Below are 18633 nucleotides of genomic sequence, written 5' to 3' on the forward strand. Positions count from 1 at the left end.
TGTGACTCCCCCCTCGACCAATCCACTGCATCATGATCACGATCCCCACCGGGTCGTTGCCATCCAACACAGCATTGCCCCTTTCCTTATTGGGTACCGTGATGGCCGCAGCCTAATAGACTTCGCACCGACCATCGCCATCAAATTCATCACTGACCATTGGCATCAAATTTAGCATCGACCATTGCCATACCAGTATCTTGTCAGTCGGGGGGATAAAATCTATAAAAGTAGGCCTACCGCATCGGGTCGTCACCATAGCTGTTGCAGCCAAACTCTATTAAAATTTATCCAAAAATCTGACAATTTCCTGCCCACTTCTTCTCCACCTCCACCAGCAAATTGATGTCCTCCTATTCCTAGGACCTCATCCACCAATTCCCTCGTCATGCAACTTCCACTTCTGTTTGCCATGGAGTCTGAACATGACTTTTTTGAATTCAAGACTCACCTGGATCTCCACCCTCGCCCTATTCCAGAGGCCACGGGCCCCTCAGATTCCTAGAGCACTCCTTTGGCCACAATTTGAATGCTGGATGAATTACCGTCGAAGGACTTACAACACGAAGAGACCTCCACCAGACAAGTGACTCAGCTAGCCACGATAGGCACAACCCCCACAAAAACACAAAAGCGCACTCTGGTGCCACTGTTGGCAAATACAAGATCGTGCATTCACAAGTGCACTTGCCATTGGGAGAAGCATGGATCCAAGTGCTAAATGCTTGTGTGATCCACTCGCGCTTCGCCTTCGAGGGTTGGGAATACTCCCTCTATTACCACACTGCAGCAGCATACACCGCCCTCCAGGACCTGGCAATTGTGGAAGCCCTTAAATTTTCAGGCTTGTAGAGAGTAGCAGACTGCTTCCCATGCCACCTAGACATGATGCTACTAGTAGAATTCCTCAAGACATATGATAGCAACACCAACATCGGTGTCTTGAGAGATGCAATAGGCAACCCACAACACTACCAAATCAATCAGAACATGGTATGGGCAGTATTCAACCTGCCAGTGGTGGCAGAGAAATATTCTAGGCAAAAGAAGAGCCTCAACTCCCTAAAGATGGTCTGCCACTACGACTGCCACAAGTGTAGAGGCCACATCCAGTTCAACACCATCTATAAGCCCGAGGTAGAGCGCCTGACAAGAGCCCTGCGATGGCTCACCCAAGTGAAGCACACGGATCATTATCAATCCGTGGTGCCCAATATCTTATTGCGAATGGTGAACATGTAGTAGATGAACTGGGCTGATTACTACTACAGCCAAATGAGAGATGACCTCAGCACCCACGGGGACATCATTGGCAATCCAATGATGTACATGCCGGTCCTCTATTACCTCAAAAGTCAGCATCCGCCCATCAGCTTCGACCTCACCATGAAATCTGCCATTGGTCCAATACAGACCACACAAGAAGAGACAAAAACCAGGCCCAAGAGAGTGAGGACAATGCCAAGTGCCACTCTGGTCACCCATGTGCAACCGGAACCAAGTCAGCCGCTCAACCAATATGAGGAAAGCCAGTTGCATGAATTTGTGCAACGACAACTATGCATGCAATGGCTAGGTCCTCAGGATAAGGATAAATAGGTGCAAGGAGGGCCTATTCTCATTGAATACCTCCAAGGCGATGACACCATCGAAATCAGCCTCCATACAGGAGCCGCAACTACGCCAACAACCCCAGCTACACCCTTCTTCTCAGTCTCCACCAACCCTCAAGAGATAGCATCCTTTACCATAGGCACCTCTTCCATGCCATGGGAGGGCCTAGCAGAGGCCATACAATTTTGCAGCATGCCCCAATACAAGGCACCGGGAGGCTATAGCCATATAACGGCAGAATAGTTGTCATGCATTGACATCATGGAGATGAAGCTCTTTGAAGCCATGGCACAACTACCGCAAGTCACCCACACGATCTTACAAAGGAGGCAAGAGCAAGCCTCACAACTCTCCTCCAACCTCATCCAAGCCTAACTCTCGGCACAGGAAAGCCAGTCGACAACGGTCGCAGCTCAAGCAATGGACCAGGCTGCACTACACCGAGCCGAAGAGTACCGGGCCAAGGTGGAAGAGCTCAAGCTCACTCTGACGAAAGTCAAAGATGACCTCGCCACTAGCGAATCCCTGATCTAGACATTTATGAAATAGGCAAAAAAGGAAGAATCAGCCCTGCGCACAACTCTGGAGTAGCAAGCAGAAGCAGAGTAGTGGTACGCCCGCACCCAGGAGACCCACAATGAACAGATCCACTCCCTACAGGATCTACTGGCACAAGAGAGTAGCCTCATGGTCTCCCTCCAAGAAGAGATCGAAAGACAATGTGCCACTAGCTACTTGAAGGAGTCAGGGTTGGAAGACCATGAGCAGCAGGATTTCACAATGTACCGGGAGATGTTCGCACAGTTAGCCACATATACACTTGCACCATGCACCATCACCCAAACCCTCCAAATGCACTTCATGCACTCCGCGCACAAAACCTCACCTTCCACCTAGACCTCACTACTCCACTACCGCCCAATGCCCTTCAAACTATCCTCTGTCATAATCCCGACCACTGTCGCCCCATCTTAGCCATGTCGTATTTTTCTCTTGACCTTTAGCCCACCTCCCTATCTCTTCTTTGCCCCTCCGATCTTCAAACCCTATCCTCCCATCCCATTCTTCTCAATTTTCAAGGCTGGTGCCGTGTCATCACTCACTGAGTCCCTTAATTATCCTGCAGATGATGAAGTGATGCAACTTGCAAAACCCGATGAACTCACACCATGGATCTGTACTCCGAAATTCTGCACGCAGACATAAATGGGATGCAGACCTATGGCCGAGTCTCTGCAGTCCAAGCTCAAGGACACCTTGCGGTCTACTAGACCACCACCTACTGTCCCCTCGGAATAATAATACTCTTTAATTGGGTGCTACAAGCTCTCCAAGACTCACTTGAGTCCTTGGTGAGAAATTTTGAAACAATTCACGTAGCATACTCTGAAGAAATAACCAAGGACGAAGAACAAAATGCAATCACCCTCTTTCATACCACCGCCCCCCTTGTAGATATTCCATTATCGCCTTTACACATCATCAACCAACTAACACGTCATCAGCGTCTTATCCCCTGCCACATCAGCACGATTGGGAGAGTGCCACATCATCAAGGTTATCCACAGTGCCACATCAGCATTGACCAATCAACAGCCACATAGGCTATTTCATGTCACCTGCCAGCTGTCGTTGCCATGTAATCATGGTTACTGTGACCCTGGTTAGGTCAAGCTAACCTTGGGTTAGTCAACTTGACCCTAGTTAGGTCAACCTAATGTTGGGTTAGGTCAGTCAAATTGCCACCTGACCCTTGCCAGGCACACCCCTTGCTAAGCACAACTGCCATATCATCACCGCATGTGACTCACACTACCACATAATCATTGAGCACTTTGCACCCTTTTTTCCCCTCCACCTAGATCAAGCAATAAGAATTTGAGGGTGCTCCAAAAAGGAAAATCGCTCGATTTTTTGTGCTCTACGCACTCGTCACATCATGTGCACATTTCGTTGCAGGTATCACTCACTTTTGAGCCTCGTTGATTCTGTAAATGATTGAGTAATCGATGTGTCTATCTCCTGTGTATTCGAGGTTTTGCATTCTGATTCCTCATCAAAGATTGGAGCTAATGACCTTGTGGTTGATGGGATCATACAACTTGTGTTGTCTTCACTGTAGCCAACCATGATGCATTTAAGTGACTTTGCATCCAATTTTCTGCAATGATCGTCATATATGTGGGCATATGCTATGCAACCAAATATGCAGAGATGCCCGATGCATGGCTTGTGTCCAGTGAATGCTTCATAAGAAGCCTACAATCAATTACAGGTACTATAGGTAGCTCACTGGATCTCTTATATCTAACTATCACATGGCTTGATATTTGTTATTCACTTGCATAGTTTATGGCAAATCCAAAATAGTCTCATTGGAATGCAGCCAAAAGTTTCTTGACATACATCAAAGGTATACAAGAAAGTTTGGAATAGAATATAGAGGAAGTCATCCAAGGTTGCATGGATACTGTGACAGTGACTATGTGGAGATCATGAGACTAGGAGATCCAGACTGGGATGTGCATTTTTCCTTGGTCAAGGTGCTGTATCATGGTTGTCAAACAAACAAACAACTGTTTCTTTGTCTTCAATTGAAGCAGAATATAGGGCACTCACTACTACAGGTGCATGGGCACTCACTACTACAGGTGCATGTGAGGCTATATGGCTCAGAAGACTATTGTCATAAACATATTACTTTGATGAATCAAAGCCAACAACAATATACTGTGATAATCAATCAGCTCAAGATTTGTCCAAGAATCTAATATATCACTCTAGGACAAAGCACATTGATGTTAGAGAGCACTTCATCAGAGAAAGAGTGTTACTTGGTGACATCACACTGCAGCATTGTGATAGCAAAGAGAATGTTGTAGCCATCTTTACTAAACCACTCGGTAAAGAGCTTTTAAAGAATTGTTCACCAACAAGCTCTTGGTTTGACTTAGAGAAAGGACATTCCCATCAAAGGGGTGTCATGGAATGTAATGCTCAGTCCTTCTTCGAATCCCCAAAATCATCATCTTGAGGGAAGGCCTACTTCATGATATTGATCTTGAGGGAAGGTGTTGAGAGACCATGATTAACATCATGTGATTACATGTGCATAGCACTGACACATATATAGTGCTATAAAGGAAAGGGTTAGATGCCCTAACCCTAACCCTAAATGTGTTTGTATATATTCTACATCTTCAACCAAATCTAGTGTATAGTTAGTCATTTGTGGTGTGCTCTCTAGCTGTGCCCTCTCTCCTCATCTCCACTCTTCTCCTCTCCCCTCTTCATATTTGGTCAAATACCCCCCACTCCATGATGAATGTTCTTTTTTCTCTATGCTCTAGAGCCATTCTAATTTGATTGTATCCACTGAAGCCATCAAGAAAGCTATACATTTCATGGCTGGGCATAGCGTCTAGCATTGTATCACAAAGGGGTAATAGAAAGGGATATGTTATTGTGGTTGCATTTAGCTTGTAGTAATCAATGCAAACTCAAAGCTTACCATTCTTTTTTAGAACGATGACTATCAGTGATAGCCATGTTACCTTGTCCACAGGGTAGATAAAACCTACTCTTAGTAGTTTATCAATTTTCTCCTTTACTTTTGCCGCATAATTCGAGTTCATTCGGTAGCTTTGTTGGACTACTGGGATTGCATCTTTTTTCAAATTTATCTGATGTTGATAATAGGATGGATCAACTCCTTTTATATCTATATATTGCCAAGCAAAGACATCTACAAATTCAAGTAGTAAGTCCTTTAACGATTCCTTAAAAGGATTTTCCAACAAAGAACTCACTCGCACCATTTTCGGACTACTTTCTATCCCAAGGTTCATTTCTTGAAGTTCATCCTCTTGAACTCTCACACACATTTTGAGGTGGTCTTCAAAAGCTGGTTTTGCTTGAACAAATGCTTGAATATATGGTGTAACATATTATTCTTCTTTCTCCCCATCAACATCCCATTCTTTGGACTGCTTTCTATTTTTTGTTGTGTTTCTATTCCTACTTCAGAATATCAGTCACTAAATTCGAATCTTTTGGAACTGCAGCCACCCGACTTGAACAAGGATCAACTGCTTGCTTTTTAGCATAGTTTTGTATAATTCTTTGCACATCAATCTCAAATATAGGGATTAATGATGGATTTCTTTGAAGGAAACTTTTTTCCTTTTTGAATAGTGACCTTATCTACTCCCCAATCCTGCTTTATCTTGGTTGTTCAAAACCAAGGTCTACCCAACAACATTGAATAAGATTTGTCCTTCCCTTCCAAATGAAGTACCACAAAGCTTGCCATGTAGGTCGATCCACAAACACTAATTTGTTGGTTCCTTACTATTCCAAGTGGCTGAATCCGTCTGTGATCCACCATCTTCACTTGAAAAGGGGCTGGTTGTAATGCATTCACATAACTTTTTATATAATTCTTCGGATAGTATGTTCACACCATTCTTCGGATAGTATGTTCACACCATCCAATAAAACTTCTAGTACCATTTGGGATTTATACTCCACTACAATCATAGGAACAGTATAATCTACATCCTCTATTTGGGTTGATTTTACCTCGGGATCCTCTTGTTGGACTCTGAAGACTTCTTCCTCCATTACTTCCGTAACTGCTCCAATTGCCTTATCTATTGGGCTTGTACTTGTGGCTCCCAACATAGACAAAAGTTGGATTTTAAAAGCTAGGACCAAATTCAAGATTTGATCCAAAGTCACATCAATTTTTTCCTTTAACAAATTCTAGAAAAGCTCCTTCTGTATTAATATGCTGTGCCATTGCATCTACAACCGAGTGATCACCTTCATGCTTTTGCTCAGAAACAATACCCTTAACTAGCTGTGTTGCACTCCTTTGAACAACACCCACTTGCTCCTTCTTCTCTGGAACTAGCTTTGCCTCTTCAGGTTATCTTTTTTCCTCATTTGTTCTTGCTACAGGAATTTTTGAAACTATCTTGTGGTCTTTGAAGGTAATCTTTTCATCTGTTTACCTTCTTCAACAACATTAACTTCCTCAATAACCTTCACTAGATTTTGCCAAACATGATCTTGCTCAACCCAATCAATTGAGTGCTTTGACTTGTCTTCCTTAGGCAGCTTTTTATTCCCATGGATCTTCCCCTTGGATCTCGTGACCATGAGTGCCTTAGGACAGCCTTGTTCTTTGGACATCTCGGTCTCCTTTTCACAACCTACACAGTCAATCATATGTCACTTGCAAAACAGTACTTAGATCTACTGCCCCACTTCTGGCAGGTTTAGTACTTTCTTTAGCTTCCTTTCTTAAAACATTTTCATCAATTTGTATAATTACAGCATTCGCCTATGCTGATGGTTGTTGATTTTGATTTGCTGATTGTTGTTGTTGTTGAGGAAGATTCTGGTATGGTACAATCAATATCCCATTATCATTCCAATGTTTGCACCAAAGCTCACATCCCGATCTCCTTGTCTATGTCCTGGTTATCCACAATAGGTACAATCTTGAGTGGCATTGTTTCTGTTGTATGGACAAGATTGGTTCCCCCAATTTGGATTGGGTGGACTCATTTGTTGTTGTGGAGCATTCACCCCTACCTAATTTGCTACAGGTGGTGGTGCTGCTATTGTATTGCTTTGCAAATGATGAGAGAGTCTCCCCCTATGATTAGGATTATACCAACATCCAGCATTATCTTGATTTTTTCGAGAACAGTACTCACAACTGAGTTTTTGGGCTGAGCTTGCTTCCGTCAGTCCCATTGTCTTCAAGTGTTTCTTAGGCTCCTTGGACCTCAGCTTCTTCTCCTTCTTCTTGTTTTCTGTACAATGATGTGATTGATAAATCTTGAATGGATGGTAGATCTGCAAGTAGAGAATGAAAGTTAGACTTTCACTAAATTTCTTGTAACTATTATAAGTAAGTTAGAATTGTTCTAATAGTACCATTTAGAATTGGATAGGTTGAAAGTCATCAGGTGTTAATTGACCCAAAATGCGAAGATTTCACCTTGATGTGACTCAAGATAGCATGAGATGTGCCAGCCCAGGCGTGAATGCTTCCTGAATGACCACCACTGCTTTGGTTGAGATAGTGCATCCTTGTGTTTTGTGTCCTGTGACAGTGTATGCTAGTGTGATTGGGAAAGTTGTCTTGTGGTACCACTTGCCATTCATTGGTTTTCTTTGATATCTTGTCCTGCATAAGACAATTGGTTGTGATATCATGTTGATGATAGCATGGATAGCTATAATAGTTCCATTAGTTGAGGAGAGCTTGATGTTATTGACAGTTGCAGTTGCACTATTGGCTGCTCTAATTGTCAGGTCAATGTTCTTGGTGATGATAATTCTATCTCCATTTGTAATTTTATTGATCTCATGGAATTTTTCATCATCTAGCCATTCTTTTAACAAGGGCTCATCGGTTGCATTTCTGGTTGGCAAGACATGATATATCTCAGCAGGAGAAAATAGCTTGTGCAGTATTTTTAGATCGTATTCTATGGCATCAAGGCGATCATTGATCATCATGCCACCGAGGTAGTGATGTATCTCTTCTATTGTCAGTTTTCTATCTCATAGGATGCTTAAAAACTCGGATGAGATGATGTTCGACTCAACCGAGTATACAAGATGGATTAAAGATAAAATGCCACAAGAACATCTGGAACTGGAAATAAAAGAGAACTGTGCAGTCAACTGGGCAATCCCTCCAAGTGAAGTTTGGGTTGATGGGGGAGATGATTTTCTCTATTTCATCCATTTCAAACCAACGTGTTCATGTGACCTCATAAGGCGTTAGTGTCAAAAACAAGTTTGGTAATCCCCACACGTCAACCATTGCAATCATGTCTTTCAAGTTACGATGGTCCCATGATGGTGATCTTTTTAGGGTTGCGGGTAGCTTGTATTTGAGAATATTTTTGTAGACTTCTTGTTTTCTTGCATTTTTGTTGGTCTTCTTAAAGTTATCTATCTCTCTTTGCAAACAAGTTGTCTGGATACGGTTTGCGACTTGTTTCAGTTGGTACATGAGCAATAAATATGGCTTGTACAAAGTGTAGAATGAGAAGAGTGTCCCAATCCTCATTTTTAGGTAATTTGCAAACCATATATCCCCATCATAAGTGCTATGTCTAAAAGGGAACATGAATGGAAAGAGCATGATCTCTATTGAGATATCAAGGCATGATGTACCAGGTTCTTGTCATCCATCTATGTAGAATGTTCAAGGCCTTTTAACTACCATACCTGAATCTCTCAAGAAAACTGAAACCATTTCGTGTCTCTTTTCTTATATTGTGTTTGTGTAGCTGCGGGGACCATGTTCTCTAAGACTGAGTAGGAATTATGCATTTTAGCAGTCGCCATGAGATCGAATGGGGTATCTGTCAAGTGCCTGCAGATGATCTCCAAGACTGAGTAGGAATTCTGTGTTTCAACAGTTGCCATGAGATCAAATGGGCTATCAGTTGAGTGCCTTGAGATGATCTCTGCTACGGCTACGGCTTCAGCAAAGCCTAAGAAGTCATATTGGGGCAGTGGCCCCTGAGTTGATGATGAAGGTCATCCCATCATGAATGAATGAAGGTTGTCCCATCATGAATGAAAAAAAGAGAGCAAGAGAGGAAAAGAGAGGAGAGAGAGAGAGAGAGAAAAAAAGATACCAAGAGAGGAAAAGAGAGGAGAGAGAGAGAGAAAGAGAGGAAAAGAGAGGAGAGTAGGAATATGAAGAGAAAAAGAGTAGGAAGAAGATAAAGAGAGGAGAGAATAAGAGTAGGAAGAGAGGAGAGAAAGAAAAGTAGGAGAGAAAGGACGAGAGAAGGAGAGAAACAGAGAGGAGCGAAATAAGCTAGGAAAGAAAGAGAGGAAAAGAGAGGAGAGAAAGAGAGGAACGGAGAGGAGAGAAAGAAAATAAGAGAGAAGAGAAAGAGGGAAAAGAGAGAGCGAGGAAGAGGAAAGAGAGAGCGAGAAAGAGAGGTAAAGAGAGGAGAGAAGAGAGAAAAAGAGAGAGAAATAGAGGAAAAGAGAGGAGAGAAAGAGAGAGAAAATGAGAGAAAGAGAGAGAGAAAGGAGAAGAGAATAAGATGGGAATAAGTAGAAGAAGATGTTGACGATGGAAGAGAGAGCAAGGAAGAAGAAAGAGAGAGCGAGAAAGAGAGAAAAGAGAGGAGAGAGAGAGAGAGAAAGAGAGAAAGAGAGGAGAGAAAGAGAGAGAAAAAGAGAGAAAGAGAGGAATTTGACCCATTAGTAATTTGACCATTCGTTCCTTTTGTTTGTCAAATGGTGATACTTTCTTCAAATAGTTGAAGTCTAGCATGTTATTCATAAAGTGGCATGTTGTATTTTTTGCCATCCCAAATCAAAATCATTCAATATACATTCAGTTGTCTCTACTGAGACTCTCTTCACTATTAGTAATACCATTCTCTTTGGATTGTGAGGGACTAGGATAGTCCTTTCTGTTCTATGATTTAAGATTTCAAGTTGCATACTCATGTTGTGTATCCACAAGGCAAGCAAATGGGAAAGGATGGATTTGTGTAGCAACATGTTCTTTAGGACATGAACAACCACTCAAAAGAAAGTTAAGTTAATCACAAAAGGGCCCACATGAGGGACTAAAGCTTATGTTAAAATAAGGTTCTGGAAAAGAGAGCCTCACCTTAGCATTTAGCCTACTGAAATTTAAAATTAGCTCAAATTCATTGGTTGTATTGTGAGCCAATGGAAAACCAACTTATTAGAATTAGACTTTAATAGTCTGCGACCCTGGTTGTTAGCCCCTGTCACAGAGAATCCCTAGGCAGTGAGCTGCGATCTGTGGCAGCAGGAGTGTCTTTGCTGCCAGCATTTAATTTTCCATTGATTTTCATGGTTGGCACCTTTATGGTATTTGCCAACTAGTTGTATGATCGTTTTTTACAAGCATCAATAGAAGTTCTTTTCTCTCTTTAAAAAAAGAAGAAAAAAGAATCTTAGGCTTTATAGTTATATTACCTATTAGAATTTCCAATTTGCCAAGATTCAACATGGGCTAATCACCCACGACGAGCTGCACCCACACCAGGCTTCGCTGGGCACGTTCCCGTTCACCACCCACAAGAGATAATAGCCCGACGGTGCTACAATCGTATCCGTCGGTGCTGCTACCCTCACCATGTACCTCCCTTCCTCCTCCCCCTCCTCCCAAAACTTTAGCCTTAGTAACCTCTGATTCATCGAGTACGAGTGCGTTGTGAATGGTGGACTGTATAGATTGATCTGCACATTTCCCAATATCCAGCTGCTGTTTGCTGCTTCCCCCATGGCGAATTCCATCATCAAATCTTCTGAGCCATACCCTATCGCAGTGCTCGACAATGAGGTGATCGTCGGACGCACTCCATCATATGCAGAGTCGAGGTAATATGGACTGTAAGTTTCGATTCTGAGCTCCGTCTGGTACAAAACGTCTGATCCGAAACTGTAACCCACGTTCGGATTGCTTCCGGCTACAAGAACTCTCCCATCCGGCAAGAGGATTGCAGTAGAGTGATACAATCGTCGAATCGAGGTTGCATTCAGGACCTCAAACCTTCCTCCAGCAGCTGCAGTGGGAGTGTAGAGGAATGGCGCCAGTGCAGGCTTCCTGGCCACGCCCCATCCCGCGGTGCCCTGCTCAGCTCCGTTGATGATCAAAATTTCTCCTGTGGGTAGCGTTATCATGTCCCCCATCACCCTTCCCGTCGGCATATCCTCCATCTCCCAGCTAGGATCCAAATCTGTGATCACCATCCTCCCACAAGTTTTGTCACCGGCCACAAACACCCCTGCATTGGCTTGCTGGAACGAATCCTCTGGACCTCCCCCGCATATCATCACTTCCACTCTTTGGAAATTGTCCTCCGAGGACAAAGGCAACATTACAGAAGAGCCAGACGATGGATAGTTGCGGCTGCCCCCGGGCATTCTCGGAAAGGTTCTTATAATCCGATTGTTCTTGTAATCCAGCAAAACCGAGTCTTGATTAGGGAAGATGAAGACATTTCCATCGGACGACAAATGCAAGAATGGATAGAGATTATTTTCCACATTGGGTACGTATGTCTCAGTGAGGAGGGGCAGATCGAATGTAATCGGAGCTTCTCCAACAGTGGGCACGTACTCGTAGCTGAACGCCCTTCATCCACCTACGACTAACACACAATTATCAGGTAAAATCGGATCAGAAGCATACCACCTATTTGTCGCAAGGCTATCATTTACCTCCACCCAATCGCAGCTGTCATCAAAGCAGGGACTGAATAGACGGATTGCCGGAATTCTGTCGTTGAAACCTCCGGTCTGAAGCAGTAATCCATCTGCAGTAAAAGCGCCGGACGAGCACCAGGTATCGGTAAGAACAACAATCCACTTTGAGGGCTCGGTCGTTGCTGTCGTTTCGACAACGACCGTCAGGTAGTTTTATCTGAGATGTCCCATAATCAGTGCGATCGAAGATCAAAACCTTGTTCGTGTGCATGAGCGTCATATGCATGGCAGAAACTCCAGCGTTCGAAACCTCGAGCTCCCATGATCCAGGACGAGCTCCATGAACCGCTATCAGCAGCAGCTCTAGATGGATAAAAAGGTAGAAAAGCAAAATATGGGCTGGTGTAGGCATGTGTAGGACTTCCATCGGAGGCTGAAACAGCTACTAAGCGTGGCTTGTACTGCTGCGTAGTGGAAGAGATGGGAATATATGTTCGTCAATTTGAATTTTTCAAGGACGTCCGTCCAATGCTTGCAGACACGTTACGGTCGCGGTGGGTTCCTTCAACTTCCTTATATCGGTGGAGTGGTTGCCAAAATCAGAAGCCCAGGGAGTACTGAAAAATGCATGAAAGCAATATCCCAACTTGCCCACGTTCTCAAGCATGCCGCTCCTGGCGGATACATCAACTAAGCTAATCAGGATGACTGAGATCACGATCATGCAACTTCCGACGAAAGTTGGCAGCCCAAAACTACGTCTCAAGTTTCCCAAATGCTTCCAATTTGTTGCAAAACTCACGTTGAGACGTATAAATTCTGTCATCTACGTTACAAATTCACACTGTGGGCGATGATTTTGCAGCCCTGGCAGCTTGCAGAGGGGTTTAATGAATGTGCGAAGTTGTGGTGGGTGGTACTTCGTCGAAATAGTGCAGTCTACAGCAACCGGATAGCATCTGACAACAGGCCAGTGAGTTCGGCAGAGATACTTACACTGCAAGCTCACAAAACAATAATACATACCCATTCACTTTTAGGGCCTTATGATGTCAGTCCACTGTTCTGTCCACTCTTTTAACCACTGCATCCCATCGGATTTGTGTATCCTTTTTACTTTGCCAAAACTTTGTGGAGTTGATAGCTACAAAGCCACTTGCATGGCGTTTGATTGTTGCATTAGGGCCTCTTTCCACCAAGTCCTTACATCACTTTAAATCCAAAACATACACAAAGAAGCATTGAAAGTCAAGCTTAATAATATCTTGGATTATATCAAAATATCATCCACAGCTCCACTGGCTCCCTCAAAGCTAGCAATGATGCTACAATCTTATGTGTTTCTCTTATCATTAATCAGTTGTGTCCAAAAATGCTTGCCCTCACACCAAATAGCATTGAACATAGTACACTACACCAAGAAAAATCAATCAAATAAGCAATCTAAATTATGAAAGCTCCTAACTTATGACCGACCTTTTTCATGCATCTTCTAGCATACTCCCATTCTTCCATTGTGATATGCATCCCTTCGTCTTGCTCTACTCTCTCCATTTCGTCTAATAGCCAATCCACATGAATATTCTTTCGAAGTGCTCTTAGATGCTCAGGGTATGGCACGCGAGATCCGTGCTATGTACGAAAGAGGGCCCTTTCTCCTTGTCTTCTTTCCTTTGCATCCTCGTAATAGAACGTGAAAAGGTCTTCTCCACTAAACAAATCATCTCCACTGACATAACTCCTCGGGGGGTCCACCTTACATAAGCCAGCTATACAACGTGCGTTCGAAAGGTATTTAAAAAACCCCTCTATAACCACATGTTATCTATTTATATACCCCTACTGTGAATTTTTGGATCAATAATTATATCCCTTCAATAAATTTAAAAGTTGAGAAGCCTATATTTTTTGCCCTCCTCTTGTACATTTTAGTGTAAGTTGAAACAGACACTACTTTTGAGAAATTGTATTGTATAATTGAATAAAACCATTTAATTTGTATGTCACGGAGATGCATGCTTTACACCCATACTAGTACCTAATAGAACGTATTTTCAACTTTTAATCTTTTCAATTTCCAAAATCTCATATATTTACTCCACCTTATCCAATTTTGTTTCCCTTGCATGCTCCCAAACTGTCACTACCTACTAGAGATTTGCATGAAGTAACTTGAATTGAACTATGAATAAAATGGCACAAACTTATAAGAAGATGGCCCAAACGTTAACCTTGTGTTGATCTAATGGGAGTTTTTATATTAAATATGATGCATGTAGTAGCATTATGTTGATGTAGTGCAAGTGTTTATATTCGATATGATGCATGCACTAGCATCATGTTGCCTATATGCCACTTTCTATATTAGGAAAAGATAGTGTTTATCATCTCATCATAAAGGCATCTAATTTAATCATGTTAAGTGCACAAAGTTATTAAGCTTATTATCACTCAATCCATATCTTTTTCTCAATTTATGTCGCTTTACTTTTCTTTAAGTTACATGCTTTCATATTTATGTATTTGCATCACTTTTTTCTAAATTTTTGAATATCCTAACTTCCAAACCATATGCTAGATGCATATGATATAAAAGGAAAATTTGTAGAATGATGAAATATTATAGCTTCTTTATTGAATTTAGATCTTAATTATTAATGCATCTGACAATTTTTCAGTTTGGAAAGCACCCTTTATTCCATTTCTACTATATTTCAATTCAAACTTTTAAAGGACCCATGCTTCCCCTCACAATTTTGAGACCATATGTAAATAAAATAATGAGCTATTTTGGCAGATAGAATTGGAATGTGTGGATCTTTAAGGGAAGCCATAGACCACCTGTACATTGGATGCATAGTTTCTTGGATATAGTCTATTCTTCCTTTAGTAGTCCTTTAGAGTTTTATAATCCATCTTTTGCTACACAATATGGAATTTCACACGAAGGTTTAGTTAGAGGTTTGGGATGTTTCAAGCTTCGATGAGATCCATATCACACTTGCATTGATTACACAATTTGGTAGATAAACTCTATTTTGTAGATGCTCAATTTGATATTTAGACTCTAGCACACAACCAAGGGTCACAACCTATAGCCAAATTTCATCAAAAGTACCAAATGAAAAGGTAGAGTTGCATCCAAAGTACAAGCATATTGATATCTAAAAATAGATACAAGTTACAACCAAGACTTGTAATCAAGAGTTTAATTAAAACCTTAGACTTAGACGTGGCAAAAAATCAGCTAGAGATAGCTAGACTAAAGGTTGTTACACAGACTTCTCCTCCTCATTGATGGATCCTTGAATGACCTCAACTAGATACATGGAGGATGTGGAATTGTCTTGTTTATAGTGTAAATATTATAGCCAAGGGAGGGCCCTAAAACAGGCCACTTAGCTTCCAAATTTGACCCTCCATCCAGTATTACCCTATTTATTCACCAACAAGAATCAAGAATTTTGCATGATTAATGTAAGTAGATAAAGCTAGAAAACGTTTGCACTCAAGTTTATCTAAATTACTTGACTTACAAAAAAAAGTACCTCCCTCCGACTTTCTTCCTCATCTTTTGAACTCTTCCTAAGTACCATGTACCATGAGTTGCATCTATCTTCCTCGTGATTGTAGCTTTGCCATTTCTTTTCATGTGTTGATTTCCTTGTCCTTTTGTGTCATCATGAAAGTATACAGCACAGTCACAACCTATACCAAATAAATTTCCATTTGATGATTGTGCTTTTGCTTCATGGTTGAAGTAAACACCTTGCTTTACCCTTGTGAGTCTATCTTTTGACAAGGTTGGACATCCATTGAGTTGGCTCACCAATGTTGACTTGAAAATAAACTTTCCGTCCACCTCTACAATGGGGCTAATGTTTTTCTTCGGGCGCGTGTTTTTGTTTCCTTCAAAATGTCATCAATTTCATGTCTAATCTCACTAAGTGCAATAACCTCTTTGCTTTCATTGCTATTCTTGTCCATAGATTCTTCTTCACCACATGGCTCCACAAAGTCATCATTCTCTTCAGCTTCTCCCATTTCAGCATCTAGCTTACACCATGTAGACCCTGCATCCAGCCAACCACCATTTCAAGTCTTCAGCCTTGCTAGGTTTCAAATCCAAAGACTCGCATAGTATGTGAGCTTGTTGTAAGCCCTCCTTCAATGCATCAATCATCTTTTCATCAGAAGAAACACTCTCATAGTCACCTAGATTTGCTTCAATCATCCCTTCTTGTTTGTTCAAATGTTTCCATATATGCTCTTGCTTTTTATGAACTTTAGAGAAAGCTAGACCATTTGAGCACACTCATGCATGGCAATTTTATTCAAGCTACCAATGCTATGTAGAAGATCTCCAAGATCAAATGCTCTTTCTTGCCCAATCATGCCTCCAACTTTACTAAAATAGATTTTAGTAGCATCAAAACCGGTAAGATGTAGTGGACACTTCAGATTAGGATAAAAATCTCGAAACATCTTTATGAGCAATACAACAAAATGACAAGAAAGTATGCAGTCCCTATAAGCCTCCTTACTGATGAAATTTTTCTTCAAGGTGTATGTTGGATGGTGATGAATCCATAGCTGCCAAATTTTGAAAAAGAAAACTACCTTGGTTGCAAGCACCAGACGCTCCTTCAAGATCAAATATGGTGACAAGAAAATATCAATATAATCAGCAACAATCATCAAATAGGCCTCAGTCCCCTTCATACTTCTTTCTTTTTTTTGAAGTTTTCTCAAACATTGACGTACTTGTCTACTTGCAATCCTTTCAGTTGCTCCCCAATTTTGTCGATCATTCCTTTGAATATCTCCATCTCATAGCTTGTGCTCCTCAATTGAAAAAGATTTGTAAATAATAGATACATGATTTAGTGTGATCCAAACACATCCAATTGCTAGTTGTCGAGTAGGACTATCAAGTGGGCTTGTAAGTTTCTTTCCACACTATACAAAGTCTTGATCATGAAGGCCATACACATTTCCTCCTACAATTTTTGCTCTCAAATTCCATCACACCAATTTATAGCAAAAGGTTGTTCGCTTTTCTCCAAATAGTCTTCAAGCATCAACTTTCATCTTATACTATCTCCATTTGAAGCATGTCCAATTATGGGTCCAACTTTATCTTTCAAGTTTGCATTCCACATGGTCTCCAAAAGATTCCATTGGTTCCTTACAAAATCACTATCAAAACGATTGCATGTGCAATACACAATCAAAGCCAATCGTGGAAGAAGATCATGAAGAGGATTAACAATCAAAAGTCTAGCATAATGACCTATGATATGATTTTGAAAGACATCTATAATATTTGAGTATCCTTGTGAGCCTTCACCAACAACAATGGAGTTATTCGATGAGCATTGATGATACTCTCCTTTCTTTCCACAAAACCCAATCAGAGTGTCATCTTTTGCATTCCATCTATACAACACGATTATAGAGTTTAATAACTTCCTCATCTTTTTGAGAGATTTCCAAACATAGCAATTATAAATATCTTGATGATATAGATAAAAGTAGAATGCATAGAGAGCTAAAATTACCTTATTCGATGGTTAATGGTTGTCTCATCTTCCACTATGATAACTGGAACTATAGAAATGACTCCATATCTTTTTTTTGCATCCATATAGATCTTCCCAATAGCATCAAATATGTATTCGTGCTCACCACAAATAAATTCAATTGCTTTTCTTCCTTGCCTTCTAGTGGTAGACAAAGATGGACCTCCAAGGTTTATACTCAAGAAGTCATGTAGACGTGGACCACCCCATAGCTTAATAACTTCATATATGGCTTTTGTAGACTCACTAAACATGTGTCCTTGCTTTGATCGTAACATGTTTTGTGCCACTTGTTTGTACAAGGAACCTTCCCAATGATGTTTGTCGTGGATCTTTGTCAAAATGCTTCCTAGGTCGGCCAACAACCCTTGATAATACTGGACATGGCTCCATTGATTTCTTGCTGGAAGAAGTCATGTGAGCTTTTCCTTTGATATGTTCTAATAAAATTATTTGTAGATCTGAACCTTGAGGGCACAAAAACAACCATTTTCCATCATATCCACATGCCACTCTTACAGCATTTTTATCCTTGTAGTCATTCAAAGTTGCTTCAACTATCTCAAACTTTGCTCCTACAACATACTCAATGAAAATTTTCAGAAGAATATTTTTAAAACCCTATTTATGAAAATTCTAACAAAAGAAAGACTCTTCTCATCTCCAAATGCTTCTAGTCGAGATTACCTTCATGAGAATTATTGAAAGTGTGCATTTCCTCAATAGCATCAAGAATTATTGTTGCATCATCAACATCATCTTGAGCGTCCTTCATGCTATCTTTTCAAAGTTATTGAAAGTGTGCATTTCCTCAATAGCATCAAGAATTATTGTTGCATCATCAACATCATCTTGAGCTTCTTCTTAAGAAAAAACAAAGATGGCATCTTCAATCCTGTGGGATTAACACATTCTTTTGAAGAACTGGCATTGAATGCTTCCCTCTTTGAACTCATAACTGCCTTCCACTTTAAGGAAAACCAATCAATCAACTCTTCTTTATTATTTGTATCTCTGGGATTGAATGTGCTTGTCTGCTTTTCATAAACACTTTTAACTCTCCCTAGTTCTATGCGAATACTCACACAAAAATTATCTTGAAATTCATATTGCATATTCCATTGTGGATCTTCATTCTTCATCATGGTAATGACATCAGAGGAAAGATCCACACAAAGCTTATCCATCCCTCTTTCCC

At 41.1% G+C, this 18633-nt stretch overlaps 1 pseudogene; it reads right to left on the reverse strand.

Annotated features, from left to right (window-relative positions):
- Positions 1 to 10647: 10647 nt before the first annotated feature.
- Positions 10648 to 18210, reverse strand: LOC147891017 (aldehyde oxidase GLOX pseudogene; annotated as a pseudogene).
- Between the last annotated feature and the right edge of the window lie 423 nt (positions 18211 to 18633).

Source organism: Dipteris shenzhenensis, chromosome 18 (assembly GCF_047967505.1).
Source record: "Dipteris shenzhenensis isolate YYH24624 ecotype China chromosome 18, Dip_SZ_1.0, whole genome shotgun sequence".
NCBI classification, from domain to species: domain Eukaryota; kingdom Viridiplantae; phylum Streptophyta; class Polypodiopsida; order Gleicheniales; family Dipteridaceae; genus Dipteris; species Dipteris shenzhenensis.